A 13,445-nucleotide genomic window follows, 5' to 3' on the forward strand; every position below is an offset into this window, starting at 1 on the left:
AAAAAAACTTTGTTCTTTAAATCTCCACTATAAAATGACAAAACCGATGGACTGAGAGCACGTCCCAATTTTTAACCAATTTGCAGCTCAGGCCTGATTTGTTTCAATTACTCGCAATTACATCACACATCTGAGCGTTTTATCCAACGCCGGTTGCCAAATATCAGTCATCTGACAACCACGAAAAAAACTTGTGAAGTGCGAGATGAAAATGAAAGCGCGGTGAATAGACGAGAGCTTTTTGAAAGGTAACTAACTGCAGTCAATTTGAGTCCCATTTCCTCTCTGAGACATTTTCAAAAAGCAGCCTGTTCCACTGGCGGATTGTTCCAGGCTCTCCCATGCTGGGTAAAAGGCTCATGTCTCTTTTCTTTGGGGCCCAGATTCCCTTCCTTGCGCACCCCTGACAGCCAGTCAATGCACAGGGGCCAAGGGAGGCGTGCAAATTGCCACTCTCAGACTCCGAAACCCAGAGGGCATCCATTTAGCCCTTCACTACAGCCGTGTGTATGTGTGTGTGTGTGCGTGTGCATGCTAGCATTCGTGTGCGTAGCGCGGCCCCTTAACGTGTCAGTACATCAGCGCTCATGCCGCCTCTGATGTCAAAATGATATGCGATTAATCATTCATCATGACATGCATATGCTCACACTTATCGCATCAAAAACACATGCCAAACAGAATGCAGCAAATTGCCCTAGATGAACAAAAAAGATTGTGATGCTCCACTGAGGTCTCACCTGCAGTACAGGGGTGGTAAATATATGGCCCACAAAAAAAAGATGGACAGAGGGATTGTTTAGGCAGTGATTTAGGACATCAAATATTGGATATTATATGAAATTTAAACTGCATTCAATACAACATTTTAAGATGGAACCAATTTTCACATTATACTTACATTGTTTGACAATGTTTTATAGAACACTTCAACAGCCTGATGTAGAGTATTAAATGAGATATATTTCTGGCTTCTGTTTTGCAAAACGAAAATGAACAGTATTTGACCATCTTTGAGCAACATTGTGGTGCTTCATTCCTGAATGAATTTATTTTTGAATGTAGCAATTGATTAAATGTGTTTCTAAATAAATCTGATGTTTATAATGAATTGGTTAAATGAATGAGTTATAAGTCTTAAGACTTAGACTTGGGGCCCTATCATACACCCGGTGCAATAAGGCGCAAGACGTGTTTGGCACGATTTGTTGCAATTTTCAGACCAGCGCAACCCTAATTTTCACGTTTTGCGCTACATTGGTTAAATAGCAAATCCGTTTGCGCCACTTTGTGGACTCATGGGTGTTCCAAACTATACAGGAGGTGTGCTAAGGCACATTGTTGGCACGTTGCTATTTTGAGGAACTGAAATAGACTGCGCATTTGTCCAGCATAGTTATGCACCTATACAGGTCCAAACGAGTACACATTGCTTAATACACACAATGCTGAGCAATATGCAAATATCTTTATGTATAATTTTTTTTAAAAATTTAAATGTTAAGACAAACTATTTTCTACATAAATATGAAAAACCACAGCCTAAAACGCTGCCTTCATTTAAGCAGGCTTTTTTCAGATTATTCATGAGAATTTGCATTTGTATAATGTTATTATTATTAGCAGTATAATTGATAATATGAAACAAATCGTTGCTAAATATATGTAGGCTAATGAATGTCTTTAGTGGAGTGAGTACAACACCATTTCCTTTTCCACTAAAGAAAAGGAGTAAAGTAAAAAGTAAAGTAAAGAGAAAGTGGCCAAATGGAGGAGGATCGTTCTTTATCCTTGTACTGCAGATGGTCTGTTTAACCGTTTTCTCGCTAGTGAAGCGTTCAGTTTTTTCACTTTTAAAGTCCGCCGTGTAAATAGCAAATGCACCATGGCATGACACAACTGACTCTTAAAGGGAATGGGAGAAGAAACTTTGATTAGTTTAATGCACGGTATACTCAAAACACACAAATAACTTATTAAGAGAATAAGCACAACCCTGTTCGACCATGCGCCAGAGTACAAAGTGTATTTTACTGTCCTTAAAATAGCAAAAGTGAATTCGGACACGCTCTTAAGGTTTTTGTGCCATGCACTTTGCTCCTAGGTCGTTAAAATAAAGCCCTTAATTTCACATTTAGGCCGATTGGCTTTCACATGTTTTAATATGCTGTAGTTTCATGTTGTAATACAAATAATATAATAAGTAATACAAGTAATATCAATATTAATATTTTAACACTGGGAAAAGGTTGTTGTTTTGCATTTATATGAATAAACATATATAACAGTTCTGCAAACATTATGTATAATATTAAGACACTATGTTGTCTGTTTTTCCTCTGGATTGCTGACAAAAGTAGATTCAATTCTATTCTTTTGCAGAATGAATCTGTTTTTGAAAAAAACAGTCAGGGATTTCCTGTCATAAACTCACTTGCATCATTTCTAAATGAGACAACTCTTTTAAATTAATAATTTTAACGAATTATTGAATTAATAATCATTGATGGTTAAGGTTCTTTTTTTTTAGTTAAGGTTCAAGAACAAAAAGTCCTCAGCAAAATTAGTTTAATTTAAATTGTTTAATACCTTTAAATATAGAAATATTCTTTTTTGGCAGTAACGCACAACCCTAAAATGAGCTAATGTCTTCTGGGGTAAAAGGGGATTCAAATACATGAAATCATAAGCAAACTCCAATTTGTCAAAATATATTGTGGCCTGCACATGGGAACATTTTATTATTCTGACTAGTTTTTCATATATAGAAAAAAATGCATCAAACAACTGTCACACGATTATCATTCAGGACTTTCCACCCATTTTAAATTTTTATTTGCCATAGTTTCATGCTGAAATACAATTTCCCAACATTATCGCACCATTGTAAGTGGCATAAAAAAAATGTCTTCCACGCACTTCAATAAAATTACAGCGCTAAACTGATTACATCATGTCAGGCTGACAAATGAAACAACCTGCTACATTTAGCAGCTCAGTATCTTAATGATCATCCAGCAGCCGGTGTTGTACCGTTATGTTGGCAGTAAAAAAAAAAAAAAGCTTCTCAATTTTTCAATCCGTCATTCTGCTCTATTAGCAAAGCCTAACACAATTAGTTATGTATATGCAGTAATAACATGCAAATTGTTCCCTCCCAATTGCCCCCAGGCAGTGGTCTTTGCTTCTCAAAACTCAATTCTTTCTACATCATTACAGAAGCATGGCATAATTCATCAGAAACATGGAAGGGGCTTAAGAAAAAACACCTTGCCCCAATTGCCAGCACCAGGATCGGGTAACCAATGAGCATGACGGTGGCAGCGGGCGACGTTAACCAAGCTTTTTCACCACCACCACCACCTTCCCACTCCGTCACTTGTACACATTTCCCCTGGGTGATGTTAGACACTGCATTTGAGCCTGCCAGAACAATTAACCCTTCTGTTAATTAGAAGGAAATGTCAGACGCACAGATGGCACAAGCTGGCACCCGGCCATCCCGCCAACTGACGCTGAAAGAGGCTTCCCTGCTGCCGACAGCTGCTCTGTCGGATCCCAAACCAGCAGATGTCAAAAGCCTCCAGCTGGGGAGTGTGACGGGGGGCTCGGGAGGACGAGGAGGAGGGGCTGATACACTCCCCAAAACACTGATAGCACTTTACAGCCATAGGATCAAAACACGAACAGCAGACGATGAAAATATAATGGAAATGGGTATGGATTGAAAGGGGGAGGATTTTTTTATGTATGCATTTTTCATTTAATATTCATTTTAATTTTTTAAGTTTCTGGGGAACTGTCTCCTCTGTAACAAAAGATATACAATTAAAAAAAATGTAAATAATAGACACTATTTTTTTAAAAATAATAAAATAGACAATATCATATTTAGCATGATTTTTTTTTCAGTTAAAGCTACTAGAACGTACACTCACCGGCCACTTTATTAGGTACACCTTTTTAATATCATGTTGGACCCCTCTTGCCTTCAGAATTGCCTTAATCTTTCATGCAATAGATTCAACAAGGTACTGGAAATATTGCTCAGAGGTTTTGGTCCATGTTGACATGATAGCATCACGCAGTTGCTGCAGATTTGTCAGCTGCACATCCATGATGCAAATCTCCCGTTCCACCACATCCCAAAGGTGCTCATTTGGATTGAGTTCTGGTGACTGTGGAGGCCATTTGAGTACAGTGAACTCATTGTCATATTTGAGAAACCAGTCTGAGGCACTTTATGACATGGCATGTTATCCTGCTGGAGGTAGCCATCAGAAGATGAGTACACTGTGAGCATAAAGAGATGAACATGGTCAGCCACAATACTCAGGTAGGCTGTGGCGTTGAAAATATTACCCACACCATTACACCACCACTGCTAGCCTGAAACATTGATTTAAGGCAGGATGGATTTATGCTTTCATGAATCTACCATCCGAATGTTGCAGCAGAAATCGAGATTAATCAGACCACAGAACATTTTTCCAATCTTCTTTTGTACAATTTTGGTGAGCCTGTGTGAATTGTAGCCTCAGTTTCCTGTTCTTAGCTGACAGTAATGACACCCGGTGTGGTCTTCTGCTGCTGTAGCCCATCTGCCTCAAGTTTCAACATGTTGTGCATTCAGAGATGCTCTTCTGCATAACCTCAGTTGTAATGAGTGGTTATTTGAGTTAGAGTTGCCTTTCTATCAGCTCAAACCAGTCTGGGCATTCTCCTCTGACATCTGGCTTCAACAAGGCATTTGTGCCTACAAAACCGCCACTCAATGGATATTTTCTTTTTTTTCTGACCATTCTCTGTAAACCCTAGAGATTTTTGTGCATGAAAATCTCAAATACTCAGACCAGCCTGTTTGGCACCAACAATCATGCCACGTATCTTCCCCATTCTGATGCTCAGTTTAAGCTGCAGCAGATCATCTTGACCATGTCTACATGTCTAAATGCATTGAGTTTCTGACATGTGATTGGCTGATTAGAATTTGCCTTAACGAGCAGTTGGACAGGTGTACCTAATAAAGTGGCCAGTAAGCATACATGATCATTTTTACGTTTTATATTACTAAATAATATTGCAAAAAATTAAAACGTGTATATATATATATATATATATATATATATATATATATATATATATATATATATATATATATATATATATATATATATAAAGTAAATGGAAATATGATACTGTAAACAAGTAGTTCAATCAGTTTAAAGTAATTTACATGTGTTAAATATATTTTAACATAAAATGTATTATGTAGTTTTATATACTTTTAATATAATACAATATTTTTTGTTGTACATAACAACTATAGACAAAAAAAAAAAAATTATTTTATAAATTACCATAATTGTAAGTAATTTTAATTTTTTTATATTTATTTTATTTTTATTAGTTAATATACACATTACATAACATCAATCATTTTTAAATACAAAATACATTCTTAATTATTATAATTGTGCCTGTGTGTGCCTTATATACAAAATATTATATGTGTTATTACATTATATATATACATGTGTGTTTGTGCATGTGTGCATGCGTGTGTGGCTAATTCTACAAAAGCTACAACATTGATTAATCTTAATACCACTCATTTTATAATCGCTAAAACTAATACACCGCTAAAATAGTTTGTATAATCTAGTTAGCTTATGCAGCCTGTTTTTGTAACCAACATTTTACAAGTTAATGAAATATTTTGCAGTAGTTAACTAACGCATTAAGTAATGTGAACAAGTCATTGTGTTAACCTTTTAGTTTTTGTTAAATACGTTTAGAAAAGAAGAATCCAAACCTGTTTGCAAATTGTATTATCCCTGAATCAGTACACTTTTTAAATAAGCTTTAATAATAAGCTTTGACCAGATGAGTGAGCAGAAAGCAGCTGTAGTGAACTTGTTTTCTGGAATGCAGATGTGTGTGAGAAGGCAGACGATTGGCTGGATTGTTAGTGACAGTGGGCCGGAGCTCCTCATGTCTACACTCCAGCCACAGTGTAGTATATTGATTTGTTTGCTTCCCTAATAAGCGGAGAAGACGAGAACCTGGAAAAAGTCAATAGTAGAAAAAAATAGTGTCCGCCCCCAAAGCAAGCTCTCCGAAAAGTGAAATTTCACTCTTTCAAAAGCCAGTGATACTTTTGCTTGCTGTGCAAAATGGACAAAAGAATTTTTGAATGAAAAAAATGTATTAATATGCAAGATTTAATGTGGTCTGGTAAACGTTAATAAAAACTGATTTTATTGTAACTACATGGATAATTTTAACTTTCAGATTTGGTTAATGTTTACTGAATACAAGTATTATTGCAGTAATAATACTACACATTTTTTATGAAACAACTGCTGCTGTAGCCCATCTGCCTCAAGTTTCAATATGTTGTGCATTGTTGCTTTTCTATCAGCTCGAACCAGTTTTAAAGATTTAATGTGTTCTGGTAAACGTTATCCTGATTTATTGGATTTATATGGGTTCAAATAAAATATAAATTATTATTTTTTTTGTTTAAATTTCTTCCAAATTTCAGTATTTTATTCTAAAAAAAAATAAATGAAAATGTCTGAAAAATCTCTGTATAAAAATCTGATCAAAATTATAAAAATAAAACATAAATCCAGAAAAACTGAAAAAATTCAAGAGCTCTTATAATAATAATTGTTATTACATAATTTATTATAACGTTAAACAGTTAAAATTATTATATATTATTATAAAATAATTTGATGAACATGATGAATATATGTGTTAAACAGCATTTAATAAAAACTGATTTTATTGTAACTACATGGATAATTTTAACTTTTAGATTTGGTTAATGTTTACTGAATAAAAGTATTATTGCAGCAATAATATTACACATTTTTTATGAAACAAAGTCAAATGCTGGATAAATCCTCTCATATTTTAAAAGACTATTATTCTGCGTGATATTTCAGCCAGTGCTAGTTTACATAACTGAATAACCTCAGCTGGAGATTATGAAAAATGTAAAACTGATGAGAAGCCTTGGAAAGAAAGTCGGAGAGAAAGAGACAGAAGTGCTCGCATTAATAAATCACTTTTTTTCTAGTTTCAGTTATTCTCATGACACTTAAATATATAAATAAATGTATATATAAAGCAAACAAAAAAGGCTTCACCCACTGTGATACTACCCTTGAGGATTATTTCTATCTGTTCTGTTTAAAGCTGGTAGCAGGACGTAGCCTTCATGAACTAATACCGGCACTGTAGAGTTACAGATATAATTTCTATATACTTTAATTTCTCTTCCTGGAGCCAGCTGTGAGTGAATAACTGCACAATGTGGAAAGCAGCTGCCCGATCACCCCCTGCTTGAAATCACTTATTCAGCCATGAGCTTTTTCACCTTCCGAGAAACTGCTTTACTTAAAAGAAAAAGAAAAAAGTTCTGCAAAGTTTTCTGAAAAATCATTGTGTCAACAAAAGGTAACACATGGTCCATTTTAAAGGCTGAATAATGGAGAGAGAGTCATTAAAATATTCTCAAACACTCAAAAGTCTGAGGTGAGAAAGATTTAATTAAGGCTATTAATACTCTTATTCAGTTAAAAAAAAAAAAAAAAACTGACCAAATCTGAAAGCATACAGTTTAAGTCCAAATTATTAGCTCCCTAAAATATTAGCCCCCCTGTTTTTTCCCCAGTTTCTGTTTAAAAGAGAGATGATGGGTTTTAAACATATTTCTAAACATAATAGTTGTAATAACTCATTTCTAATAACAGATTTATTTTATTTTTGTGATGATGACAGAAAATGTTATTTTACTATATTTTTCAATACACTTCTATACAGCTCAAAGTGACATTTCAAGGCTTAACTAGATTAATTAGGTTAACTAAGCAGATTAGGGTGATTATGCAAGTTATTGCATAATGATGTCTTTTCTGTAGACTATCAAAAATAATATATAGCTTGGGGCTAATAATTATGACTTCAACTGTATATATATATATATATGTGTGTGTGTGTGTGTGTGTGTGTGTGTGTGTGTGTGTGTGTGTGTGTGTGTGTGTGTGTGTGTGTGTGTGTGTGTGTGTGTGTGTGTGTGTGTGCGTGTGTGTGCGTGTGCGTGTGTGTGTGTGTGTGAAAGACAGATAAATAGACAGATAGATAGATAAGCATTTATATATACTGTAGTCAAAATAAAATAAATTTCATTTATAATTATGTTCATATACTTATATATACATTTATAAAATAATTATTTCAAACTACATATATTTGTAGATACACTTAATACATAAATTATTTAATTTAATATAATTAAAATATTCTTAATTATTTAAAGTAGCAACATGAATAGTATATTTGTAAACAAAAATATCAACAAATATCAAATTTCAAAAATATCAATAATATTATTTAATAATAATAATAATAATACATTTATTTTTCAATCAATATACATTATAAATAAATTATATATAAGTTGAAGAGTTAATAGAGTTGAAGTTGAAGTCAAAATTTTTAGCCCCCCTTCAATTTTCTTTTTCTTTTTCTTTTTTAAATATTTCCCAAATTAAGTTTAACAGAGCAAGGAAATGTTCTGCAAGGTATGTCTGATAATATTTTTTCTTCTGGAGAAAGTCTTATTTGCTTTATTTCGACCAGAAAAACAGCAGTTTTTAGTTTTTTAAAATCCATTTTAAGGTCAAAATTATTAGCCTCTTTAAGCTGTAATTTTTTTCGATAGTCTACAGAACAAACCATTGATATACAATAACTTGCCTAATTACCCTAACCTGCCTAGTTAACCTAATTAACCAAGCTAAGCCTTTAAATGTCACTTTAAGCTGTAGAAGTGTCTTGAAAAACATCTAGCAAATTATTACTTACTGTCGTCATGGCAAAAATAAAATAAATCAGTCATAAGAAATGAGTTATTAAAACTATTATGTTTGGAAATGTGTAAAAAAAATCTTCTCTCCGTTAAATAGAAATTGGGGTGGTTGGGGGACTAATAATTCTGACTTCAACTGTATGTATATATATATATATATATATATATATATATATATATATATATATATATATATATATATATATATATATACATACAGTTGAATTTTTTTTATACATAAAAATAAAATACATAATGGGTTGCAAAAATAATAAACAACACAACACTGAGCATTCTAATGTATGTATGCATATATATTGCATAACTAAAATAAATTACAAATTTAAACATATTAAAATAGAAAGCATGCTACTTATATACCAATAATAAATAATTTTAATTTAAAATAAGTAGTGCTCTGTTTTAGTAAAAACGTATTAGTAGTTTACAGAAATGCTTTTTTTTTTACTTTCTTCATTAAAAATATTGAATATATATCTGTATGGCTTGAGTACTGATGCAAAAACATTATTTTTGCATCAAATAATTTATTCTTATATTAAAATAAAAATCACCCAATTTTAATTATTATTAAATTATTACAATTTCTCACAATACTACCACTTCACCATATATTGCATTAGCAGCCACGCCTGCATGCATAATGAGAAATATGCACATCCAATTAGATATCTAAAAAGCACATACCCAATGCAAACTTACAAAAACAACACAAACCCTAAGTAGATACAATAAAAAAACAAAAAAATAAACAGGCACACAAAACAAACATATTACTTACAGTAGATATAACGTATGTTCAGTAGCAAATAGTCAAGAGAAATGCCGTCCGAACAGTGAACCCTGTGACGAAAGAAAGTTTCATGCTCTTATAACAATTATTACAGTCTTAATCCAATTGCGAATCAAACAATCATAACCCCACAGACAAACGACAATCACCAGACTTAAATTACTGTTGTCCAGATCGAAAATGCAAGATAAAAACAGAGATTTTATGAAATGTAATTAGGATAATAATATTTGATCATACAACATTTTCTTCCATGGGATTTTGATCAAAACATTGACGTAACTGCAGCTCTGAATGATGCCTTTTGATGCAGACGTCCAAATCTGTGTCTCTTTCTCTAAATCTGGAGTTTATACCAGCCTTTGATTTGTGGTTTACCGAAGAATAGTTCTTTGATTTAAGCCGCTCACCCAACAAGTACCCGGAATACTGTTCACTTTAATAGAAACGAAGAAAATAAAAGCCAAAGAACAAATACTGTCAGTTCAGAGCAAATTCAATCAGTCATTTTTCTGCTAATATAAAGCTGGGTGCAATGACTAAAATCCTATGATTTTATGGCTTATTTATAACCTGGACTTAGTTCTTTTTTGTATGTTCTCTTTTTATTTGTAATTTGGTGTTTGCAAACCCAGAAAATAAATATATTTTTAAAAAATAATGAATCTGGTATAAATGGTTAATTAAATAAAATAAATGTTAATTTCTAATATGTTCATTCATTCGTTTTCTTTTTGGCTTAGTCCCTTTATTAATCTGAGGTCGCAACAGCTGAATGAACCACCAACTTATCCAGCGTATGTTTTACACAGCGAATGCCCTTCCAGTCACAAACCAACACTGGGAAACACCTTTACACTCTTGCATTCACAGACACACTACGGCCATTTAGCTTATTCAATTCACGTGTACCGCATGTCTTTGGACTTGTGGGGGAAACCCATGTGAACACGGGGAGAACATGTAACATGCTTGAACCAGAGTAAAAATGAGTCTTTTTCCTCAGAAAAATAACAAGACACCCTGTAATGTACTAAATAATAATTGAAGATGATAATATACGAGTCCTTTAGTTAATATGAGTCCAATATATAGTCCTTTAGATCAGTGGTTCTCGACCACATTCCTGGAGGACCACCAGCACTGCATGTTTTGGATGTCTCCTTTGTCTGTCACACCCATTACAGGTCTTTCAGTCTCTGCTAATGAGCTGATATCTGAATCAGGTGTGTTTAGTTAAGGAGACATGGAAAATGTGCAGAGCTGGTGGTCCTCCAGGAATGTGGTTAAGAAACACAGCTTTAGATCACTGACTGACTGACTGACGGACTGACTGACTGACTGACTGATGTGCAGTACGGACCGACCGACCGATCAATCGATCGATTGGGGTCATCTCACCAAACAAGGATTTATTAACCCTTCTCAAGTTAATACACCTTTCTCAAAGATAGGGTAAATTAACTTAACTGTCTCAATTTAATATTTTTATATAATATATTCTTGTTTAAGTAATGTCAACTTCACCCATTGTAACTTTGAACAGTTAAGTTGATATAACTTGACTTTTATAAATGTGTACTTTCAACACCCGTATAAGTACAAAAAAATAAACATAAAAATGAAATAACCACATCACATCAAATTTTATACATAAACTTTGTAGACAGAAACAGTTTGGATATATTTTCACACGACCAAGAGTCTGCATTTTAAACAAAATAATTGTTTCATGCGGTACAACTGTTTATGTCCACTAAGAAGAATGAAGATGCCACTTCCTGTCATGTCTGCTTCAGACATTAAAAGGCAAAAACTCTGCAAAAAATGAGAGCTGACATGAACAAATGGAAGGACAGAGTAAGGAAGGCTTTGAGGCATGATGGGAAACCGTATTTGACTCAAGGAGAACAAAAACCTTGGAAAAATCCACAAGAAAATATGGAAAAACCATCATATGTGATGTGACCTCTCTTTCTCTCTCTCTGAACACACTGAACACAAAAACAGTTAACCTATCAAAATAAAAATGATTCACTGAAAAATGTTATCTCCTTAGAATTGAGAAGCTTTATCTTTAAGTAAAATAAAAATATATTTAACAATGCTCACAATCCAAATGAAAAAAAAAAACGTATTACTCAAAATGTTTGAAAATACAAACTTATATGGTTTTTTTGTCTCAAGGCCTTCATTTTACACGGTTAATTTACTTAAATAATAGGGCAACAGGTTTACTCACTTATTTTAAGTTAAGTCAACTAATCGTTTTAGAAGCAACAGGTTTACTGGCTTATTTAGAGTAAAGCCAACTAATCATTTTGAAAGCAAAGGGTTTACACACTTATTTGAGTCAAGTCAACTAATCATTTTAAAAGCAATAGGTGTATACACTTATTTTAAAGTAAGGTCAACAAATCATTTTGAAAGCAATAGGTTTATACACTTATTTTGAGTTAAGTCAACTAATCATATTGAAAGCAATAAGTTCAGGCACTAATTTTGAGCAAAGTCAAGTAATCATTTTAAAAGCAATAGGTTTACACTTAATTTGAGTTAAGTCATCTAATCATTTAGAAGGCAAAGGTTTACTAACTTTAAGTAAAGTCAACAAACCATTTTGAAAGCAATAGGTTTATACACTTATTTTAAAGTAAGGTCAACAAATCATTTTGAAAGCAATAGGTTTACACACTTTTTTTGAGTTAAGTCAACTGATCATTTTGAAAGCAATAAGTTTACACACTTATTTTGAGCAAAGTCAAGTAATCATTTTAAAAGCAATATGTTTACACTTATTTTGAGTCAAGTCATCAAATCATTTTGAAAGCAATAGGTTTACACACTTATTTTAAGTAAAGTTAACAAATTATTTTTAAAAGCAATAGGTTCACACATTTATTTTAAGTGAAGTCAACTACCGTAATATTTTTTTTTACACTGTACATACTTGTGTCTCTTTTTTCAATGACAAAAAAAAATTCATGAGTAATACAAAGAATTTTTTAAAATTATTTAGTCAAACACATAACTATAAATTAAAATACAGATTTATCATTTTAAGGAAAGCATAAAACTAAAAAAATTGCCAAGACAGTGAAATAATAGAGATAAATATACAATGCAGTTATTAAGACTCAAATTTCTGAACTATAACTGTGGCTAATTTGCCAACAAACATGACTGACAGTATAAAAGCACCAGCCGAACATGGCAGACAAACACTATATCTAATTAGTCTCCCCACACCATGCTTGGTGTTGTTTTGGAAAGCTGGGGTTTGACATTGGCCGTGTAGGTGAAATATAGTGCTGTGTATTTGTGTGTGCGGGTGAAGGGTGTAGTGACAGGCTTCACTCTTGGGAAAAGGAAATCAATGCTGATGTTAATTACTCACAGGTCAAGTCCCCAAACCACATGGCTCTTTCTCCCACTGACCCGCTTCAGGTCCACTCCCAAACCAGCAGACATGCCTTCATTATATTAGCTTAAAGGTACAGTTCACCTAAAAATGAGAATTCAGTCATGATTTATGCAGCATTGTGTTGTTCTCAAAGCATAGCTGTAATGTGATTATTTTTAACCCCACTTTTAAATATTATTAAAGTGAACAGCAAAGAAAAGAATTAATTGTATCTGTGTTGCCTTTTTTTGCCAAATGCTTAAATTTAACTCCTTCATTCAGCCAGAATACTAAAAACATAATTTTAAAAAGTATGTAATCTGCATATTTAAAGGCCTTGAATA

At 33.0% G+C, this 13,445-nt stretch overlaps 1 protein-coding gene across 7 annotated transcripts in view; it reads right to left on the reverse strand.

The window, feature by feature from the left end:
- Positions 1–13,445, reverse strand: part of LOC147831059 (uncharacterized) — a 185,456-nt gene that overhangs the window by 154,400 nt on the left and 17,611 nt on the right. For 4 of the 7 annotated variants that reach the window (XR_015524993.1, XR_015524991.1, XR_015524989.1 and 1 more), the window contains one exon: positions 13,096–13,203. The exons of the other annotated variants lie outside the window; for them this stretch is intronic. The gene's annotated coding sequence lies outside the window, so the exon portion shown is untranslated. The remainder of the gene's footprint in view (positions 1–13,095; positions 13,204–13,445) is intronic. 7 annotated transcript variants of the gene reach the window in all.

The sequence above is a fragment of the Danio rerio genome, chromosome 24, assembly GCF_052040795.2.
Source record: "Danio rerio strain M-AB ecotype USA chromosome 24, GRCz13ab, whole genome shotgun sequence".
NCBI classification, from domain to species: Eukaryota; Metazoa; Chordata; class Actinopteri; order Cypriniformes; family Danionidae; genus Danio; species Danio rerio.